The 15,891-nt window shown below is 43.7% G+C and overlaps 1 long non-coding RNA gene across 1 annotated transcript; it reads right to left on the reverse strand.

The window, feature by feature from the left end:
- Positions 1–10,749: 10,749 nt before the first annotated feature.
- Positions 10,750–14,050, reverse strand: LOC139046874 (uncharacterized). Its single transcript, XR_011506959.1, has 2 exons — positions 13,945–14,050; positions 10,750–10,916 (listed from the first exon to the last, which is right to left on the reverse strand). It is a non-coding gene; the product is annotated as an uncharacterized lncRNA (long non-coding RNA).
- Positions 14,051–15,891: the final 1,841 nt, after the last annotated feature.

Raw genomic sequence — 15,891 nt, forward strand, 5'->3', positions numbered from 1 at the left:
GCACTGCTTCCCATGGCTGTCAACGAAATCAGTTCTGCAGTCCAAAATAAATAAAAGAAAAGAAGAAAAGAAAGAAACAAGACGAGAGAAGACAAGAAAACGCAGAAATAGAAACATACTGAAACGGGAGAAAGGCTGACAAATGTGTGCCCGAACTCGAGCATTTGCACAAGCTTGACAATAAGGGTCATTTGCATTCATAGACGCCTGGGATGTAGGCAAAGCCCTGCAAAGCCTCTTGAGAAACAGTGAGTTCGCTTTTAAAAAAAAGCAGCGGCTCCTGATGAGGAGTCGCGATTCAACTGCCGAGCAAAGCATAGGCAAGGACGGTGGCCCGAAAGGAAATTCGGTGTCCCAAGCCTTCTACGTCACTCGTGCCTGGTTAGCGTGTCGTTCCAATTTTGTTTACTTTTTTTTACTTTTTCTATGGGAAGTAGCTGTTGTACCAAGTGGCCGTTTACTGGAAGCAGACACCGCCGTCTTGCAGCATTTTACATGTTTCTTATGCTCCAATGTACGGACACACGCACACACCCAAAGAGAGAGAGGGAGAGGCGATAAATAAGGTTGAGACCTTAATCAAGACCCTGCGTGATTGGCTAGCGCACCCCTAAGAATGGTAAAGGGCGAAATGTAGATAAGTAAAGAAAGGTAACAAAGAAACAGAAAGAGAAAGCCGTTCAGAACATGTCAGAGAGAGAGAGAGAGAGATCACTGCATGTAAAGGATGCCCTGTGTGCAGCGAAGCACCGTGATACTAAAGTTATGTCGCTGCAGCTGCTATAACTTGCTCATCTTTGGAGTTGCTCATCCACGCTGCTCATCCTTGGAAATACATTAAGTTTGCTAAAGCGTCTGACACACGGAATTTTTACCCTTTATATATAACACCCCTGTAAGCCCGCACTGACAAATTCAAATATAGTTTTTTTCCCAGTTTTCTTTGAATTGTGGAACCAGCTTCCTCCTAACGTGCGAAAATTTACACCTGATAATTTTGTTTAGGCAATCACAGGTTGATGCCAGTGATGGCAATCACAGATTGATGCCAGTGATACACTATGTTTATATGCATATATGTATGTATTGAGGCCATTTTTTCTTTCTTTTTCAATAGGTTTCTTGCACTAGTGCTTTGCAGTGAGCCTTGTACCTTTAATTTGTGTGCCCTCTTTTGCTGTGTGTGTGGCGATTTCGATACTGTACCCCACTCGTGCGATAAATCTCTTAGGGTTGAAGTATGTATAAATAAAATAAAAGAAAAGAAATGAGTCATGCCCTACAAATGGTGGGATGTCGTCATTCTAACTGCACGTGTGACAGTTGACAGGCAGCAAGTGAAACAAGACTGCTCTCTCTCTCAAGTAAAGCTTGATGTTTCCCCATAACTGGTGATGCGTATTCAATTCATGTGGGGTGAGCCGGGGTTCCAGTGGTCATTAGTAGTATGCCACTCTATGCATTTAGCAATAGATCGTAGCCTTTTTTTTTTTTTTACTTCAGTGGGTAAAGAAGATTGTGGGCAAACCATGGGGCTTCTTTGCGACTTGCAAGCACAGGATTCAGAGAATCCAGCACTTGCACTGAAGTTGGCGCTGACGGAATATGCAGCTTACTCAAGAGCACGCGAAAGGGCTTTCATGGGAGACCGAAGCATCGCAACCACTTGCCGGTCTTCGGACAGTTTCTTGGGAGCCAGCGTGGTGGATTCTACTTCGGGATGCTTTATCGCTTCAAGTGGTATTTTCTCCGGCTGTGGTTTCAACTGTAGCTCTAATTTCGCGGGCCAAGCTAAAATAGTCATGCTTTCCGGCACAAGCTTCTTCTCATAGTTAGACTCGAGTCCACCAAGCCTACGACGCAGAGGAAGACAGAAGCTGACCTTGGATGTGGTGTACGCCGAGCCAAGGTGCTTGTCTTTGTTGAAGTCCGATGGCGGTGAGAGCTTCGCTTTTCAACGGCGGCGAGGGCTTAAATCTTTACATACAGATAGTGCGGTTTCACCAATGTACTTTGAGGGCACGTTGAGGGCACGTTGAGGGCACTTTGATGTCACTTGTGAGCGAGTTGCACTTTGGGCATTCCACAAGACTGCCTGAAAGCCTATTCCACTGGCGTACCCTCCTTGGATAAGAATGTCCTGGACGACTCAGTTTCGTTGGAACAAACGCTATTTTTTTACACGCACGTGGGCCCTATACGAACTACTGCTATGAATTTATTATTCATTTTTACCTAATTTATCTTAAGGCAATAAACACAAGCATGTTATTCTACCTTGTTGCCACCATGTTTTCAAAGGACACAACTTAGTTTTCATTAAGAAGGGGCTCGCGGGTGTGAGCCTACTGCGTTAATTCTACATCTTTTACTTGCAGAAATGTTTTCGCAAATGTATTTTATATCACGCCCGGAGGTAGTGCGCGGTAAAAAGGGGTCAGCAATTCAAACAGTTCAAAACATGACACTATATGAACTAAGATGGAAGAGCGTGGATAACAACTGCTTCCGCGGACGTTAGCTTCGGGCGCAGAGGAATTAGTACGAGAAAAGTGAATGGCTGCCCCTAATATGAATGCTATCATTTTTTTTTTAATGGGGCTCACATTCGGGCTAAAACGTAGCGGTATAATCGATTTGCGCCGCAATTTTTAAACACCCGCTGGTAAGACCAGGAAATTGAATTTTGAGCATTTAGTAAAGAAAGAAGCAAGAAAGGGAAGAGTACAGCAGCTTATTAGATCAAGATTTGATTAAAAACTACGGTCCACGCTTCAGCCAAGCGTTTTTCAATTAACGACAAAACGCTGTTTTGAAAGTAAAATAAAAGCGAGCATTTATGCGAGAAAAGGACACGAAGGGTACATAAAGTTTCTCGGTAATCCCCGTGCAAACCGCTATCGCCGGCTCTCTCATTAGATCGCGCTCGCGTGAGAGTCTGGCCAGCTGTTACGCAAATGAGGTTCTGCCTTTCCCGTCGTAATTGTCCGGTCGCAAAATGGCACGACAAAGCACAGCAGCCTTCGTCCCGATATATATGATGTCACGTGGTGGTGATGTTGAATGACACAGTAGCAATACTGGGAACAACAAAACTAACTTTTATTGGGTGAACCTGTGCCCACAAAACAGGCTACACTTTAGCACAACGATAGCGGCGAACACAGTCGGCGATCGTCGAAAATCTGATCAGCGGGTCAAGCGCGTCGGCTTTTATAGAGCAGTCATCGAATGTTCCAGACTAATCGTTCGGACCCGCGTGCCTTCCGCAAAGTTCTACATCATTCGCGTCAGGTGATGAAATGAGATAACATAACGTTCGGCGACAACAGACAGCGGATAGAAGCATTGATAACGTTCCAGAAACTTCGGATACATACAGGCGCGTCCCACGCTGTGCGATTACATTTGTTAGGCTGCGAAACGTGGTTGCCCGATAAAGATAAGTAGAAGTGTCAATATATAGATCGGGCTATGCGAATCGGGCTATGCGAGAATCCCTGTGCCCGAAACCCAAGAATAAAAATAAAAGAAGTAATTCAAGACGGCGCTGTTATACGAGGTGATAAATGTCTTGGTGATCGTAGAATATGCTCCCGTAAACGGAAGACATGCGCTGTATTGCTTATTAGTGGCCCGAGCTTCGAGTGACACTGTTGTTTCTTGCGCCGCACTTCCGGTTCACCTCCTAAGACGACCGGGAAGGAAATTTACAAGAAATCAGAAAAGAATAGAAAGAATAGTACAATACAAAATTTATGGGCTTCGTTATAGATATGATATCAGAGAATAAGTTTAGTTACAAGTTGAGTTACTGAAGGGTCTGTAATAGTCAGAATTAATTAGAAATCAATGAGACGACCGGGGACGTAATTCAAAATAATTAAGATAAAGAATAGAAAAATAAATAGTACGGTACAAAATCCATGGTAATAATTATAGATATACGGGAACACAAGTTTTGTTACAAGTTGAGTTACTGAAGTGGCTGGAATAGTGAGAAATAATAAGAAATCACTGATTACCGCACACTAGAGCCCAGAATCGGAGACTTTAGAAACCCGCCACGTGAGCGCGATTTTGCTGACATTGCTGGAAAGCCGGAATTAGGCAGCGGAAATTATGACGCTAATGACGTCACACACGAGAAGGCGGCATGGTATTTAATCGGCTTATTAATGCAAAACAGTTGTCTCCGAGTTTGGTTCGTGCGTGGCGTTTACCTAAAGTTAAAGAACACAAACACCGAGGTGCGAGTGCTATTGAGAGACACCTAAATCAGAGATTATGGTCGCCTACCATTTTTTTTCCTTACTGTGCCTGAAAATTACTCTTACACGCAGTGTGCGTTAGTGTACAGGTAATCACCTAATAATTGAAAAGCAATGATATTTTGAGTGAGACCCCCGCGTATGCAGACAGTGGAGTTTGTAATGGCCGCGTAGTCTGTGGTGTAATCCGCACGCATGCTGTATTTAGAGAACGTTCTATTCGTGTGGGCACTGTGCAGGGCGCGACGATGCTGGCCGCATTTGAAAGCAACCTGCGATGGGGACAAAGCGCGAGGAGTGCTGATAGCTTCGTGTGCGCTGTGTTCTCGCCACTTAGTTCGAGTTGAAGTGAGAAACAGCACGAAGGTCAATTCGCTCGCTGCTGCTTCCGCGTTTCCGCACCGCAGTGTTTTGACAACGAGTGTGTGCGGTCATCGAGAGAGATGTGTTCATGCTCTCTTGCGCGCGTGGCACCGTGCTTGTTGATACAGTTGCTGAGTGAATGTTTACATGTTTATACGGCCGCTAAAGCTACTATCCTTACTTTGTATAGCTCTCTACTAATTTCCCTTCGCAATCGATGCTTCGGCTTTCGGGCGAAACTTGTATTGACACATGAAAGCGACAAGTTTCCTTACACATACATAATCATTCGCTATTGTTTCAGTTATGATGCCATATTTTATTCGAAAGGGTCGATTTGTAAAGTGGCGACCAAATGATTTGATGCTCGAAAATTGAGTTTTGAAAAAAAAGTCACGAACTAACTACTCACCATTTCCATGCTGGCTGATTGGCCATACGTGCAAATGAATGCTTGTCAATTTCTTTCTTATAGGAGAGAGAATAAAGTACTTTAGGAGGAAACGAAGCGAAGAAAGAACATATATGCTTGGCTTCGCTCAAATTGGAAGCATTCGCTCAAGTGTAGCCGATGCGCCTTTTCAACATGGATGCTGTTGCATATTGCCTATTCAAGCGCCGTCGATGGCCTGATTCGTTGGGCTGGCATCGATGATTGCTGTTAGGTGTTGCAGATAAGCAGTTGTTCATTATCTGTGCCAGACGTTGATTATGCCGCAGCTGGCTCGTAACCTGGCGTAGGTTTTGACGTTAACATAAGCAGCGCCCGTCAATGTATATTGTGCAAATACTACTGCAGAAGATAACTCACAGATGTGGTTGATTCACTGGTGGAACCAATAGAAATAAAGCAAGAGGGGCAAAAAAATAACAACCCTCATCGACTACTGTAGAGCAAGAAAAAGTATAGGACCACCATTACTTTATCCTGCCGTAATAAAGAATACCAGAAGTCTCAAAGTGCAAGAACTCACAAGGAGCTTTCGATTGCTCATAATAATACCGCAGTGTGGAGGAAATATGATGCTCAGCATTTTTGTTCCATAGATCAAAATACATGGGCGGATGCCGTTTATTATTGCATAAACATCTAGAGCGGGTCAATTTCATTGTGTTCCAAACAAGGAAGAAGTTACAAGGAAGATGGAGAACTTGAAATGGTGAGCAGTAGACGAACAAGGAATGTGGGTTTGAGTCAACGCTTCGACAAAGGGAATAGTCTTCGTCGGGGCAGCAACTGCTTTCTCTAGCAGCTTTGGGAAAAGCAGTTCGGAAGTGTCGTTAAGAAAAGCAGTGGCTGCCCTGATGAAGACAAATCTGTTTGTGGTGATGTTTGCTTAACACGACAGTGATTTATCTCCTTCGCAGTCATACCCATCCAGTGAAAGCAAAATGCGTAGGAGAGAATCTCATTTTCATTACTCGAAAGTTAACACCAAAGGCACAAAGAAAATTCAAATAGTTGCTCCAGATTTATCACGCGCCCACTTCGAGCGGCTATGGCACGCAGTTTCTCATCAAATACTGCATCAGAAAACGTGTTTTGTATGACTTTACTGCAGCTTGCTTTTTTTTCTTTACTGTTAAAATTTGCACGCCCGCTGTGGTTTTCTTCCGCTTCCGCTTCCTATGAGGCTTCGTTCATAAGTTATATATGGCCTTTTTTGATTAATGACTGCGATGCGCAGCCTTCTAACGAAAGCAGTTCAATCTAATCGTGCAAGTTGGACAACTTCAAGAGTAAGACTCCATTCCCCACCACAGTGCACTCATTTTTATCTCGCTATTTTGGCTGAATGGGGTCTTGAAGTGCGCCACTGCAAGGTTATTTCCCTATATATATTGTATCGTATAGAACGCTACGCAGCTCTTTCGATCGATGAGCAGGTCAAGGATAAGACGATGTGTAGAGAAGTGATGGCGTATTAGAAAGGGGAAGCGAGGAGGAAGAGTAGCGAGACAACAGTTGAAGATGCCCTGTAAAGGAGAGGGAGAGAGAGAGAAGTGATAAGAGAAAAGCAAGAAGGTTAACCACGTTGAGCCGGGTAAGCTACCCTGCACTGGCGAAGGGGTAAAGGGGAATGAAAGAGGAAAAGGAAGAAAGAAGTCTACAGTTCGCACTGTTTCACACCCAAGCGTTCATCGTCGAGTCAGTCGCAGGTGGTCATATAGGCTGGTGCATTTCAAGAAACGCACCAGCACCTTTGTGATCTTGCACATAGCAGACGCACGAAGCCACGGGCCCAAGATCTTCTCCTCTGTGAGAGGACGGTTGCCTAAGTGCCCTAAAGCTGTCCGAAGGGCACTCCTTTCATCTTCATGTGTAGGGCAGTCACACAGGATATGTTTAGTCGTTTCTTCGACAGCACATGAGCTGCAATTGGGACTGTCCTCCATTCCAGTTAGGAATCAGTAGGCGTTTGTGAAAGGAACTCCAACTCGCAAGCGGCATGGTAGCATTTCTTCCCGTCAAGTATAACCAGCTAAAGTTGTAATGTCATATCTGGGTCCGCGGTACATAGGCACCGGTAGGTAAATGCTGGTGGGTTCCATTTTTTTGCAGTAATAATATGGGCAAGACCGCAGAGGTACCACGCTGCATCCGTTCTCGAGAATGGTATCCAGATGATTTCACATTTATCATGTGTCTCAAGGCTAGCTTTGTCGGCACTTTCATTGCCAGTAATGTTGCAGTGCCCAAGTAGCCACTGAAATACAATGCCGTTACCTCTGTCCACAGCTTGATGGTAATGTAATCGTATCTCTGATACCAATTGTTCATGTGGCCTGTGGGGCAGAGGATGATAAGGGTAGTTGCAGGGCTGCCTTTTAATCACAGAATACAGCCCAGTGATTTGGTTGTTGCTGCTGCACATATAGCACTGCACTACGAATGGCGGTAGGTTCCGACCCTGTCGATGTTGTGACGTGGCTAATCTTGAACTTGCAGATTGACATCGACAGAATGATTACTGCACCAGTAGAGCCGGTTACAGTCGAAGGGTGAATTGGATAAGTGTGAACTTGATTGGAGTATGAATCGTGCAGTAGAGGTAGAGCGGCTTGATTCAGGGCCCAAGTTGGCAAGTGGGAATTCTTTCCAACTACTGGAATGGAAAGCCGCACTTGTGGCTGCCGGAGACACCACAAAGGTCACGATGAGTTTGGTGCAGGCGTGAAATCGTATAGAATAGAGTACTGGTATGAGGCTAGAATGCCCGAAAAAGTTGCGTCTGGTTGACTTTCCGAGAGAGAAGCAAGGTGTTCAGATCGAGGGTCGCGTTGCAGTCTTTGACTTTGGGACCCTCGTCTGTATAGTGTCTTTTACCAATTCATTGTATTTAAAGAATCAACTAAACTAATAAACTGAACTGAAGTCGGGAAAGGTGACGAAGATGATTTCTCAGGGTGTCTATGACGATATACGTACTGATGGGATGTTCCTTGGCAATGGCAACTGTTGCGGCTGTTTCAGCGCATCGAGGTAGACCCAGATATATTCTGTGCTTCAGCTTGCGTGCTTTCAAGATTACGTGCTTTCTGGGATTTGTCCCCCTTGGACCTTGACAGCACCGGAGTGCTGTAACACAAGAAACCTATGAAGAGCGCTTTGTACATCTGAAGCATAGAACACACCCAAGGCCCCCATGCTTTTCCAGCAATTGCTTTGAAAAGGCGAATGATCGAGAGAAGTCTCTTCCTTGGGTAGGATACATGAAGGCTGCAGGAGTTGTCGTGGTTGACAATTATCCCTAAAAATTGATGGGTTCTCTTGTACAAGATAGGTTGGCCGTTAATAGACACCGGGTATGCAAGCATCGATTTTCATGCGCAGGTGACTAATCTATGGAGCAGGAATGTAAATACCCGCGTGAGAAAAATTGGCAAGCATTTTGCAGAATATATTTGCTGTAGTGACGTGATTGAAAATATTGGTCGCGCAAATAAAATAGCCATCCCGTTCCGCCAAGGTTCCACTCAGAGGCTACAACATATATGGAAGTACTATGTTAGGGTAGTTGACGCATAGCCTAATAATTTGAGGCGCAAGGTAAAATTCAATGGGAGAAAAAGAAACGAAAGAAAGGAGTACGTTGAATAGTGTTGCTGGCGACTCAACAAATTTAAAAGAAAAAATACCCGACGATTACGATACTCCTTAAGGCGAAATTTAAGCGCATCTCTATACATTTTTTTTTTAAATTTCGCGATATATTGGTTGGCGCGGGCAATCTGTCTCGTGTGGCACGTTGCAAATGGAGCACAGTGTGACGTGATTGCGATTGCCTCGCTAATCACGAGGTCGCGACAGGCAGTGCGTGAGTAACGCATGGGCGCGATTCACAGTAGCCGCCGCAGAAAGACCTCCTTTATTGCAGCGCCTTGTTTCCATATATGGTACCGTGCGATGCGCTAGCCGCGTGCCACCGGTGAACAGACGACGATATACTTCCCTTTGATTCCGCTGGTTCAAATCCTGTGAAAAGAGCTATAGCGACTCTGTGCCTTCATTACACGCTTCTGAAGTCGTGAGAGCACACAATGGAGGATAGATTTAGCTTACATCTCTTGGCTGGTTGCAGCACGCTTCATTTATACAGTGTTGATCAGTGTTCCTGAGTCGTAGGTTCAGAGGATAGAAAGGTGTCAGCAGAAGGCCTAGGCCTAGAAAAAAAAGGAAAGACCGCAAGTTGTGCGATACATCGATAGCATATCCCATAACCTAAAAAAGATTGCAAACTGCCAAAATGCGCCAGCGGTCTTTTCTGCTCGAAACAAGCGCTCGAGGTTCTGTGCCCGCATATTTTCCTGTACAGAGACTGTGTGCGAAAAGAGGCACGCGAGTTCTTTGCTGCGTTGCGCCGTGGGCACGGTCTATGAGATACCTCTGAGCTGTGGCAGAGTGTATATTGCCCTACACACAGAACGTTGCATTGATGATGGTTTAGGGAACGTAGTTTATTGACTAAGACTGGAATCATGTCCCACCTGCCCTTCCACTGTGCCTCTTGCGGCTGCTTCCCGCAGTTTCATAACACCCGGCTGCTAGGAAAGAGCCGACATGCGTTGGCTCGAGAATTGCTAGAAACCTTTCACAAAGAGGAAAAAAGTGATTCCTGCAGAATTATTACGTCGATTCCGCTTCATAAAATAGAATTTCACATTTCATATTTGATTTGCTCATCGTTTCCATGTCCTAATGTGACTACTTGTCCGGCTGCTATAAATGTTTTGTGAGTATTCCGACACGTGCCACGTGTTCAATGGCTATGCACGTGTATCTGATGTGACTATATATTGAGCGCTTCTGAAATAAAGTTAGTCGAGGTTTTGCGCTCGTTCTGCCTCCTCGGATTTCTTCCGTTGATTTTAACTTTGCGCCACATACGCCCCTCTTAAGTAGAACATACCTACAAAAGTGAATTTCCTACTTAGTCAGACCTATATGAGATTAATGTGCTTCAGCATCGGCTCATCCTTCAGTGTAGCTTCTTGTCACTTGTACCACGTGTCACTGTTGCCTTCCTTTCTTGGGGTTGGCCCTTACAAAATTTTTTATAGAAAGTCCATAGACAGTCCGTAGACATTTGTCTATGAAGTCTATAGACTGTCTATAGACATTTCTTTAGACTGGTCTATAGACAGTCTATAGATTTATGGCCGCACACTTTTTATAGACTGGTCTATAAAAAGTCTGAGTTTATAGACTGTCTATAGACATTTCTTTAGACTAGTCTATAGACAGTCTATAGACTTATGGCCGCACACTTTTTATAGACTAGTCTATAAAAAGTCTGAGTCTATAGACTGTCTATACATTGTCTATAGACTGTCTGTAGACTTATGGCCATACACTTTTTATAGACTAGTCTATAAAAAGTCTGAGTCTATAGATTGTCTATAGACTTTCGATAGACTTATGGCCATACACTTTTTATAGACTAGTCTATAAGAAGTCTGAGTCTATAGACTGTCTATAGACCGTCTATGCATTACCGTTAGTAGATTAATAAAGCTCCTGAACCAGCTGTACTTTCATATATGTTGCATAAACAGAAAGAATTTATATAGTGCTGAATCATGCAGTGCAAAAAATAAAACAAATGCACCGGCAATGCATTAACCGTTTTTATTGCTGGATATAATACATGAATTCCTTAAATTCTTGTCTTATGCTATTATGGAAACAGATTAAATATTTACACTACTCCTTGGCAAGCATGGTCGCCAGGCTGGCCTTGACCTATGTGTCATTAGTCCCAAAGGTGCTGCAGGTGTATGCTGCAAATAAGTACATGCAGCAGTATGAGGCAAAAATAACAGATGTGTATTCTTTGTATGTTCATTAAGCAGCTGAATATATTTACTCAAACCATCTAAGTCAATACTTATAGCGGTTTAACTAAGACTAATGGCTGCTTGTCAATACAAATCAGTACCTTTATGCAATGTTCTATTGCATGGTATGGTGAACAATTAAACAGTCACAACTGCTGCTCGTGTCAGCAACAGTATGTTCCCTTTTATGACAAGTTCATATATGATGCATTAATGTACTTATCCCAAATGGTCCCTATATTTATTGCGGAAACGTTACCCAGTTGGGCTGTCTGTACAGTTTTTTTGGCTGGTAGTTAAGTATGCCCGTGCAGAGGGATGTTTTCAGAAGACGTGACTGGAATATTCCCAGTATCATGCCTAAGATTGTAATTTATTTTGCTTAGTACACATTGAAATGTATTTCTCATACTTTTAAATGAATGGGTCATTGGCCATAACTTCAACAGATGGCAGATGGGTTGATTGTATTGATATGGTACCTTAATTTCTTGCAGGTAATGAGGCCTCTTGGGCATGCTAACAGGTTTCCAAGTTAGGTATACCACATGAGCACCCGAAATACCACACGAGCACTTTGTGTCATGGCACGACAGATATGCACCTCCTAGGAAACAGAACTGATAGTATAGTTCGAATGAATTCTATCACAGTAAATTATTTAAGGTGTTTTGAAAGATGAAAATTTTTTCTAGGCTATCGAGGTTCAGGACGTTTAGTTAACGCAAAAAAAAACATATTGAGTAAGAAATGCCTTGTCAGTCTGCTTGACTTTCTTTTTTTTTTTCAATAAATAGAACCAATTTCCCTCAATTTTTATGAAGTGAAACGTTTTAAAAATATATTTAACACAGAGACTCTCTGGAAACTTTGACATGCAACAAGACAGCATACCTATGTGGCCAATTTAAAGTTTCCCGATCTTTTTCCAAGCCTTTCCTGGCTGTTTTCATGAAAATTTTCTGGCAATCTATGACGCCTGCAGCTTAAGTGCAATAAAAAATACTATGGTTTAATGCTTGCTAATAGTGCCAGTCCATAATATTTAGATAAAACGAATAACACGTCAGTCACTTAACATGTAGGATTAGATGCAACTGACTTGAATCCCTTGTTTAATAAAGCTGACAAGGGCTTCGGCAAGTTCGTAATTGATGGCCACACGAGTACAGCACGGAAGACAGAGACACGCGTAAAACAAATGCAACAATGTGAGGGAAAACTATACAATGAGTTATTTTTACAGTTCAATAGTAGTTTTCTATATAATTTGCTCTCACCACTTATGCCTCTAGTTAACTTTGTTTACCTATGACTAAAGACTACATGGCAATATTAATCAGTACCATTATGATGTTTCGTTATATTACAGTATGATAAGCAGTTAGACAACCATAATGGTCGCCGGTGTTAGCAACGGTACGTTTCGTTTCAAGACAGGTTCATGTGACACACAGTGTACTTATAAAAATAAAAGAAATGTGAGAATCCCAAACGATTCCTATAATAATAATTGTTGAAACAAAGATACCCTGCTGGACTGTGCACATTTTTAAGGTGTTAATGCAATGTGCCCGTGCCGATCGAACATACTCAGCATACTGACTGCAGTTTTGAACAATCACGTTAACATTTGCAATTTATTTCCGCTTAGAACAGTCTGCATTGTCTCTTTTCTCATACTTCGAGATGAATACATTTGCCACACTTTCAGTAGAATGCACATGAATGGAGGCGTACTGATCAGGTTACTTATCAACTAAAACATGTTACGATCTCTTAGGTGTGTTAATAAGGGTAGAACAAATGCAATGTTCACTGAATTATTTGAAGAATCTGTGCGTTATCTACTAAGAAATGACCACCAAATTGATAATCTGGCTCTTTTTTCTTTTGTACAGCGCATATAGTATGCAGTCTGTCCAAGACGACGGCACTACATGCAACAGTAATGAAAACCGGTACACTTATTGCGCACGACAAGGGCTTCATACCGTGCACGACTGGCACAATGCGAATCTGCGCCAGCAGCTGCCTAGAGATTAAGAGCACGTAAACTGCATAACCCCGAAGCATCGAAAGGCGCTTAACGCTTTTCATATAGCTCGAAAGATAACTTCTGCTGCTAAACTGTTTAAAAAAGAGACAAAAAACAAATCTTCCAACTACCGTCAAACGCAATGCCTTCAGTCTGAAACGTGTAAAGTTGCTTCCCGGAGCGACTAATTTATTGTGCTCCAATTTTTTCGGCTAAGTTGCGAAGCTGCGAGTGACTGAGCTTATCGCAGGTTTCATGCTCCAAAAGCGTTTGTGGTTGCATATAAATAGATTGGGTGAATCTAGAGATTTTCGCTTGACATTTCTTCAAGTCTCGTGTTTTGCTTGCGGTAACTTCCCAAAATTATTTAGATTGGTTGCCAGAAACCTTAAAAATACTGCTACCTTTAAACAATGCGAAAACGGCAGTGCACACACTGCTGATGCATGCCCCGCAAACACGGCCTTTCATCCGAGTACGTTAGCAGTTATTTCACTATACGTGTCTGTCAGAACATTCTTGATGCTAACACAATTTCGAGATATATACGTAAAGCGTGTCACGAGAATTTCACTACACATGCGGCGCAGCATTCATCGCGGCCGGATCAAGCGCCACGAAATGAGATCTACCACACTGGCTGCCCAACATACACAATCCGCTTAGTGGTAGCTCAATATCAAGTTAAAACATGGTGTAGCTTCCTTCTTTACGCACCTAAACTATTATGCGAAAATCAACAAGCCCGAGCGATCGCTCGCCGTAAAACATTCCGTATAGTAGAAGCGAGAACAAGAGCGCGTTATGAAACCATGTCAACGACAAACCGACACTATACCCGAGTCGCCTGCGCTACATGCAGCCGCTTCGCGCTACGAAATGCGCTCACATAATCATGAGCTATTGACGCAAAACATCTTTGCTAAAGCTTACCGTTCAGTGTAGTTGACGTGTGATGCCACAAAGATGACACGCATACACAGACACCAACGTTCAGGCGGACACCGCACACCGGTACAACCGTATACGTGCCTGGCGCACTCGTTGAGATGGCGCACCGCCGCGCATGCGCAAGAGCTCCGCGCGCGAGAGCGCGCGCGCTCGGAGGAGTGTGAGCGCCTTTTCCTCCTTCATTTTTTTTTTTCGCTCTCTCTCTCCGCTCCATGCGCGCCGGAACGGGTGGCTTATTCATCTTTATCACCATTATTCATCTTTTTTCGTGGACGAAGGAAATGCGCTGGCAGGTTGTATGACAAACGCTGTGGGCTATCGTATGAGACTGGAACGCTAACTTGAATGCGCTGTTTGTAAAAGCCATTACAGGGCCCTTCAAAGGTTTCAGACGCATTATTGCCAGTGTCGATTAGTAATACAGCGTACTTGTAGCATATCTTCCAGCGTACCACCAAATGTGATGCCCGCACGTATGTTAGTGCTAATTTTCTGTTCCGATGATAGGTCAAAGCAATCAGTACAGCATTGAGGTACTCATATGCGTGGCTGCCCAGGCATACCGCCGGCGAAATACTGGGTGGGCTCTGATAATTTGGCACCTATTTTAAGTGAATGAGAAACTTTGATGGGTTTATAGTGCAGGATATCAGTCAACAAAAAACCGCCCTATGTTAGTGACGCAGCCGAGGTATGAAGAAAATGTGAAAAGTATCCGAGAATCGGACGACACACAACGCGAACACCACATGCGCGACATCGGTTCATCGCACATTCACAAAGTGCGCGTTGTCAGCTACAAACATTACGAGTGTCCTTGCTGTTAGCTCGATGCCTGTTTGGAATCCACTTGTAGCTGAAGCTGGCGTTCATAACAACTATTATAACAATTGGATCGGCGTTTTGCTTTCTTTATTCTACTGCCGCAAAAGTGATGCGACAACTGTGAAGACTGTCTTGGGATTGCCGAGACCGACTACGTAGATCATATCATGTGGTCAACAAATGCGGAGGTATACACTATGTGTATACTAATGTCTACAAATAGGCTCTACAGCAATCTCAGCAGTATACAACTTCAGTGGCTTATATCAAACGCAGCTACGTATTATCCATCGGTACCTGCGCTTGGTTACAGCGTACACGGGTTGGGCCCAGATTAACGATGGTTGTCTATTGTTAATCTATAGACATGCAATAGCACGACAACTCAGAGGCAGACCAGGTGGTGAATTCACCACCTGGTCTGCCGGCTTTCGCGACTTATTCACCACCTTTGCCACATCATCACCATCTGACCTTCACCAGCTGGTCTCGCGAAGTGTACGTCCGGGAAGCAGCCAGGATTAGGGCCTTCGGGTGCCTGGAAGACCTTTGTGACTCGGACGTTGCCTGTTCCGCCGCGATCCTCGTTCGGTGCAGCTGCACCGAATGACGACTAGCAGTCTGCACGGTTTGCCCGCCGCGCCGGGGTTGCACGCGGTGCCGGTCGCGCATGAACCAGTGCCATATCATCGCCTTCGCAGAGGGCGGGGAGTATGGGAACTCGGCATTACATATTATCGACTTTCTTATATAGACATTCAATACACCAGGAGAGAAAAAGAAATAGAAACCTTAGCCGACTATTATTATTAACTGTCTAATATAGAGAGTCTATAGACAGAGTATGGACAAAAATAAAAAGAGACTGTATCGGCTTTCGTCTATAGGTAGTCCATATAGAGGAGAAGCAGACAAAAAAGAAACAAACACCTTATCGACTTTTTTCTATAGACCGTCCATAATCTACGAGTAGACGAAAACAAATAGAAACCTTATCGACTTTCGTCTTTAGAAAGTCTGTAGACAAAGTATGGACAAAAATAGATAGAGACCGTATCCACTTTCGTCTATAGGTAGTCCATAGAGGGGAAGGATAAAAAAAAA

The sequence above is a fragment of the Dermacentor albipictus genome, chromosome 6 (assembly GCF_038994185.2).
Source record: "Dermacentor albipictus isolate Rhodes 1998 colony chromosome 6, USDA_Dalb.pri_finalv2, whole genome shotgun sequence".
Classification (NCBI taxonomy): domain Eukaryota; kingdom Metazoa; phylum Arthropoda; class Arachnida; order Ixodida; family Ixodidae; genus Dermacentor; species Dermacentor albipictus.